The sequence below is a fragment of the Ctenopharyngodon idella genome, chromosome 22 (genome assembly GCF_019924925.1).
Source record: "Ctenopharyngodon idella isolate HZGC_01 chromosome 22, HZGC01, whole genome shotgun sequence".
Taxonomy (NCBI): Eukaryota; Metazoa; Chordata; class Actinopteri; order Cypriniformes; family Xenocyprididae; genus Ctenopharyngodon; species Ctenopharyngodon idella.
Genome location: NC_067241.1, coordinates 29,979,397 through 29,987,146, shown reverse-complemented (window position 1 = coordinate 29,987,146; position 7,750 = coordinate 29,979,397). Strand labels below are relative to the sequence as shown.

Below are 7,750 nucleotides of genomic sequence, written 5' to 3'. Positions count from 1 at the left end.
CATTTTATTTTGGTTTCTCTACCTAATACATTTAAAAATTACAAATGCAATGAAAATGCAAATATCGATATCGGCGAGTAGCAAAAATAAATGTATCGGTATGGACCTCGTTCTAGAAAAAGTGTTATTGCTGCATCCCTAGTTTTAACTTAAAAAACATAGCTTAAAAATTAATTGCTGAATAAAATATGATTATTGGGTACATAAAAATACTTTAAAAATACTAGTTTTAATGAACCTGATTTGACTTTGAATTTTAAATCATACTTTTGGCCTGCACATTTAATTTGTTCTTAAGAGTCTTAATAATGTGATGTAATTTACATTGTCTTTAGTTCCAGCTAATTTCCTGGATTTTGGAAATGGAGACACAGTAAACCCTCTTACAGATGATGGTGGCTCTCAAGCCATTCCCTTGCAGCAGCCTTTCAAATACTTTGGACATACACACAGCCATATCTGTGTAAGTGTTGGATTATTTAATTGGTTGCAGCAGATTCATTTATTCATCAATAATTATATTTTAAAAACTAGTATTTACAGTAATTGAAATTGATATTTTTCTTATAGATTAAAATGTATATTTAGCAGTGTGCCATATTTTTCATATTTAATTTGGTCAAATGTTGGTCAAAACTTTCCCCTTTTTTTTTTTCTCTCAATGTTAGGTGAACAACAATGGCCTTATTACATTTACACGGCAGCTGGCCGCGTATGTTCCCATTCGGAACCCTGGAATAGACTTCATTGCTCCTCTGTGGATTGACCTTGACAACAGATATGGAGGAACTATCTCTTATAGAGAGCATACAAGTAGTGCTGTACTGGCACAAGTCACTGAAGCTGTTAATCAATACGTCCCTAACATACCTTTTGCTGCTACTTCAGTTTTTGTCGCTACCTGGGACAGTGTGCCATACTATAATGGTGGAGGGGTAAGATCTAATCATTATTTATCAACAAATTAGTGTTGTCCTTTGAAGGGTGAAGATTTTTAATGCTGTCTGTTGGTATTTCGAAGTTGGTTACTTTCCAGGTGGTTTTAGTCTCCAGTGTTCATTGCTCTTTCATCCTGATCAACTATGGAGACATTGCAGAAACAGGACAAATTTGGCTGGTAAGTAGAGACAGGTCCTTGTAGTTTACAAATGAGATGAATGACAAGGAATTGCCCTTGCCTCACTTCATATCTTACATAACTGGTAATTTTTGCAACATTACAAGCAAAAGACAGTTATTTCTGGAACAGGTTGAGGACCTAAACATGATTTATTTACTGTACTTCTACAGGCTGGTTACAACACGGTGGACTCTGTCAATTCTTTCACAATTCCAGTAACCAGTGCCCCAGAACTCTCATCCAGCAGCAATATCAATGTGAATGGTCACTGGTCCTTCCATGTTGATGGCTCACCAATCTGTGCGTCTCAATAATCGTCTTATTGTTTGCAATAAAAGCCATTGTAACAGGAAACTTACTTTAACTGTACCATTTTAAGTATATGTTTCTGTAGCAGAACTAAAAAATTTATTCTCTTTTTTTTTTTTTTTTTTCATAGTGCCAGCTAATTTATTGCCTTCCGGAAATGGAGAAATAGTAAACTGCATATCTGATGTTGGAAGCTCGGAAGCCATTGCTTTGCAGCAGCCTTTCAAATACTTTGAACACACATACAATCGGACCTTTGTAAGCATTTTTTTGTTGTTGTTTAAAGATATCTGTGAGAATTCTTTACTTCTGAAGAAAGAAAGAAAGAAAGAAAGAAATTCAAATTAATTTTAATGGGTTTTAAGAGGGTAAGTCTTGGTTAGTCAAATATATGTCCTTTAAAACACACTTTTTTTTTTTTTTTTTTATTTTAGGTAAACAACAATGGCCATCTAACATTTTCAGAGCCACTGTCCACCTACACCCCCCCTTGTGAATTCTGGAAGAGACATTATTGCTCCTCTTTGGACTCACCTTGTGTTACGTATCCGGCGCCTGCTGGTTCCTGCTACTCCCCACCAGAGGTCGCCGGTTCACCATTTCAGTGCACACACAGTTATACATCACTCTGGACTACATTTCCCATAATTCCCCATCTAGGAACCAATTACACACTCGCACCTGTTTCCCATCAGTGGACCCTTTATAAGCTGCACCCAGACACACACACAGGGCTGAGTATTGTTTAGTCATATGTTTTCCGTTTTAATCCTTGTTCCTAGTTCCTAGCCTTGCTGATGGCCACAGAGCTTGGCCCATCTTTATTACCAGCATGTACTGTTTTAAAGATTACTAGCCCTGTGCTTTATGCCTCTTCCTGCCCTGTAATTGCCACGCCTGAGCCCTCAGCTAAGATGGCTGCCACGCTTGAGCTCTCAGCTAAGATGGCTACCATGCTTGAGCCCTCAGCTAAGATGGCTGCCACGCTTGAGCCCTCAGCTAAGATGGCTGCCATGCTTGAGACCTCAGCTAAGATGGCTGCCATTCCTGAACCTAGTCAAGTCATAGTTGATCTTCCTGAACCTAGTCAAGTCACAGTTGATCTTCCTGAGTCAGGTCAAGTCACAGTTGATCTTAGTGAGCCCAGTCAAGTCACAGTTGATCTTACTGAACCTAGTCAAGTTACAGTTGATCTTTGTGAGCCCAGTCAAGTCACAGTTGATCTTCGTGAGCCCAGTCAAGTCACAGCTGATCTTCCAGAGCCCTGTCACGTCACAGCTGATCTTCCAGAGCCTTGTCACGTCTCCGTTGATCTTCCAGAGCCCTGTCACGTCTCCGCTGATCTTCCAGAGTCACGTCACGTCTCCGCTGATCTTCCAGAGTCAGTCACGTCACGTCTCCGCTGATCTTCCAGAGTCACGTCACGTCTCCGCTGATCTTCCAGAGCCCTGTCACGTCTCCGCTGATCTTCCAGAGCCCTGCCACGTCTCTGCTGATCTCGGGTAAAAATTGAATTGATGTTCAACAAATAAAAAATAGAGATAATACTGATAAACAAATGATAGAGCTTGGGTTGTTAAATATTAGATCCCTTTCTTCAAAAGCACTTATTGTAAATGATATTATCACAGACAATAATCTAGATGTGCTGTGTTTGACAGAAACTTGGCTAAAACCGGACGATTACATTACTTTAAATGAGTCTAGCCCTCAAGGTTACGATTATCGACACAATCCTCGTCAGAAAGGCAAAAGAAGGAGGTGTTGCTGTAATTTATAGTAATATTTACAGTATTTACCACAGCTGGGAGAAAACAAAACTAGACATTTTTCACATTTCGTGGAGAGAGAGAATGATTCCAGAATGAAATTCAGAAAAAACAGAGATTCTAATTTTTGAACCAAAAACTTCTTCACGTAATAACCTAGAATACTGTCTAACACTTGATGGCTGCTCTGTTAAGTCTTCGTCGTCAGTTAGGAACCTGGGTGTGCTCTTTGATACCAATCTTTCATTTGAAGGCCATGTTTCTAGCATCTGTAAAACCGCATTCTTCCATCTTAAAAAAATATCTCAACTATGACATATGCTCTCAATGACAAATGCAGAACAGTTAGTTCATGCGTTCCTGACCTCAAGGCTAGATTACTGTGACGCTCTACTGGGTGATTGTTCCGCTCACTTGATAAATAAGCTACAGCTCATACAAAATGCAGCAGCTAGAGTTCTTACTAGAACTAGGAAGTATGACCATATTAGCCCAGTTCTGTCAACACTGCATTGGCTTCCTGTGAAACATCGTATAGATTTTAAAATCTTGCTAATTACTTACAAAGCACTAAATGGTTTAGCTCCCTAGTACCTGAGCGAGCTCTTAAAGCATTATATTCCTTCACGTCTATTGCGATCTCAGAATTCAGGCCAGCTGATAATACCTAGAATATCAAAATCAACCGCAGGCAGTAGATCCTTCTCCTATTTGGCACCTTGCATTGTTCAGGAAGCAGACACACTCTGTCAATTTAAATCTAGACTAAAAACGCATCTCTTTAACCTGGCATACACATAACACATTATCAATTTATATTTTCAAATCCGTTAAAGGATTGTTAGGCTGCATAAATTAGGTCAGCCGGAACCGGGAACACTTCCTATAACACTAGATGTACTCATTACATCAGAAGAATGGCATCTATGCTAATATTAGTCTCTCTGTTTATCCCGAAGTTTACCGTAGTCAACCGGATCTGGGCCGTATCCAGGTGAAATTGAGGACCTGCACCTTGACACGACCACAACGCAGCCCTGAAGTATCAGCAGAGATTGAGTCAACTAGATCATCCACTGTGAAGGCCTCATCGTCTCGACAGCCAGTGGCACAGTTCCTCAACAAACCCCATACTGGAGTGATGAATATGATCCTTAACTGGATGGAACTGGAATAAATACTTTGAATGTTGCGGTCCCATCGGACTTATGATAGCTACCTGAATCGTAACAAAGCACTGTTCGCCAGAGGAGAACTGGCCCACTGACTAAGCCTGGTTTCTCCCAAAGTTTTTTTCTCCATTTTAACACCTGTTTGCCACTTGTTTGCCACCTGATGTCACCTGTTGGAGTTTGGGTTCCTTGCCGCTGTCGTCTTTGGCTTGCTTAGTTGGGGACACTTAACATTTGATATTCAACAGTGCTTTAATCTGCCTGCATTGACACCATTTTCTTTAAGAGCTGCTGTGCAGCCAAATAATGTACCAGTTATCACTGTAAAGCTACTTTGACACAACCTGCATTGTAAAAAGTGCTATATAAATAAAGGTGACTTGACTTGACTTGACTATGGCTCCTACCTTCCCCTCATCCATTTGGATGCCACTGCTGCTGATGTTATATCCAAGGAATTGCACTGAGGGTCGATGGAAGTAGCACTTCTCAGCTTTGAGGAATAATTGGAACTCTCTCAGGCATTTCAGGACCTCCGCAACGTGGTGGTGATATTCGGCCATGCTCCGGGAGTAGATCAGGATATCGTCGATGTAGACCAGGACAAACTTGTGGAGGAACTCCCGGAGCACCTTATGGATGAAACCCTGGAATACGCAGGAGGCGTTGACCAGGCCATATGGCATAACGCAGTATTCATAGTGTCCAGTAGGGGTCACAAAAGCTGTCTTCCACTCGTCAGTTCAGATAAGCAATTCAAAATCACAAGCATTGACAGAAACTAACAGGACAGATAGGTCATAATTGGGCACATTTGGGAGCACAGACAAGGCAGACAGTTCATTTGCAGAGCCAACAGGAAGTTCATGTATGGTTTCTGGGGACGTGACAGGGTTAACAGGGCAGGAAAAAGGTTCATTTATGACCTCTGTGGTCAGTTCAGGACTGAATGAAAGTTCACAGACAGCCTCTGCGACTGGATCGAGAAAGGACAACAGTTTACAGACGGCCTCCGTGGCCGATTCAGGACTGGACTGCACCTCTGAGGCTGGGCTGGGACAGGACCCAAGTTCACAAATGGCCTCTGTGGCTGCTTCAGGACTGGACGAGAGTTCACAGACAGCCTCTGTGGCTGATTCAGGACAAGATGAAAGTTCACAGACAGCCTCTATAGCCGTGACAGAACAGGCAGATAAGTGGAAACCACTGACACCTCTGGAGGTTCTGCAGCGATTGCCGCCACCTCTGGAGGTTCTACAGCAGTAACATCGGGAAACAGGGAGGATTCAGTAATGGTCTCTTCAACCACGACACGACAGGCTGAGAGTGTATCGCTGGACGCCACCATCATGCAAGGAGCTGACGCGAGCGCCGCCGCCTCGTGAGGTTCTGCAGCATATGCCTGCCACCTCAAGGGAAATTGCAGCGGGCTCCGCTACCATCAGAGGTTCTGCAGCATAAGCTGCCACCTTTGGAGATTCATTGGTGGTGTACGCGGTCCAGATACACCAGAAAGCGACCCCCATTATGGGGAGCGCTGCGGACAGTGGAATCAGTTCAGGAACAGGAGGGAGCTGATTTGGGGATACCAGCGGCACATGCTGACACCAGCGGTGTATCCCACATACTGGATACCAGACTGGGATACTAAAGGACTGACCTCAAAGATTTGGGTGTAACAGACAAGACATGACCAGACTCTGGATGATCCGCTGTGATGTGACGCGATTCTGGATGATCAGCTGAGACATGACGTGACTCTGGATGATCAGCTGAGATGTAACAGGGCTCTGGAAGATCTGCTGAGATGTGACAGGGCTCTGGAAGGTCTGCTCAGACGTGACAGGGCTCTGGAAGGTCTGCTGAGACGTGACGAGGCTCTGGAAGATCTGCTGAGACGTGACAAGGCTCTGGACGATCTGCTGAGACATGACGAGGCTCTGGACGATCTGCTGAGACGTGACGAGGCTCTGGACGATCAGCTGAGACGTGACGAGGCTCTGGAAGATCAGCGGAGACGTGACGTGGCTCTGGACGATCAGCGGAGACGTGACGTGACTCTGGACGATCAGCGGAGACGTGACGTGACTCTGGACGATCAGCGGAGACATGACGTGACTCTGGATGATCAGCAGTGACTTGACTGAACTCACGAAGATCAACTGTGACTTGACTTGGCTCACGAAGATCAACTGTGACTTGACTTGGCTCACGAAGATCAACTGTGACTTGACTTGACTCACGAAGATCAACTGTGACTTGACTTGGCTCAGGGAGATCAACTGTGACTTGACTTGGCTCAGGGAGATCAACTGTGACTTGATTTAGTGTCGTTGTGGCCTCCATTTTGTGAGCGTGTTCTAGCGCGGCTGCCATTACATGAGCAGATGGGGTGTCGCATTCCTCCGTGACACCCACAGTAAATGCAGAGCCGACAGACAATAACGCAAAATCTAAAAAATGACTTAGGGATGAATTAATTAATGTCCTCACAGAAAAAGTCTATCAGCACACAGTCCGGCAGATCTGAACAATACACAATGTCTAAATATTCTTGAATATAATCCTCCAATGATCGTGTGCCTTGCTTGAGCACCAATAATGACCGTGCAATGTCCATACCTGACCAGTGACCTCCAGAAAACCTGCTGGATCCTTGTGTGGCCAAGTATTCTGTTACGGAGGAACTGCAACGGGAGGCGTGCGGATCCATGTGCAAAGCTTTATTCTGAAACATGGTCAAAACAGGCAAGGGTCTGACAATGGCATACAGATATATAGAGGGCAAGACAGAAGAGTAATCCAGGGAGAAGCATGGTCGTGCTGTGGCAAACAATATCCAGGAGGGCTAGGCTAGAGAATAATCCAGGGGAAACAAGCAATAGTCCAAGAGAGGTGCAAACATAGTCCAAAGGGCAAGGCGAGAGAGAAGTCCAAGACAGGCAGGTAATTAGGAAACAGGCAATCAGAAAACAAGACAAGACAAGACAAGACTTAGACTAGAACTAGAAACTCAGAACAAGGACTTGGAACTGGCTCCATAAAGTAGCTACGCTAAACAGCATAAACACTAAACAATACTCAGCCGTGACAGAGAGGAAGTGCATGGCTTATGTAGGGTGTGTGATTGGCTGCAGGTATGTGTGTAATCAGTGCAATGGATGATGGGAAATGTAGTCTGAGGTGAAGTGCAAAAGTTATTGTGGTTCAAGAGTCCATACAAAACAGAACTGGGATTGTGACAATTTTCTTTTAATACATAATACAGAATAGCAAAAGACATGGGATTCCTTCTTAAGATTCATCAGTGGAAAGACTGAAAAAGAAGAAAAGGAACAAGAGGAGGAGGAAGCCAAGCAAGAGAGAAAAAAAGGACAAAA

At 43.5% G+C, this 7,750-nt stretch overlaps 1 long non-coding RNA gene across 1 annotated transcript; it reads left to right on the top strand.

The window, feature by feature from the left end:
* Window positions 1-699: 699 nt before the first annotated feature.
* On the top strand, window positions 700-6,513 carry LOC127505203 (uncharacterized). The gene is made up of 3 exons (XR_007927640.1): window positions 700-1,117; window positions 1,291-2,931; window positions 4,158-6,513. It is a non-coding gene; the product is annotated as an uncharacterized LOC127505203 (long non-coding RNA).
* The last annotated feature ends 1,237 nt before the right edge of the window (window positions 6,514-7,750 follow it).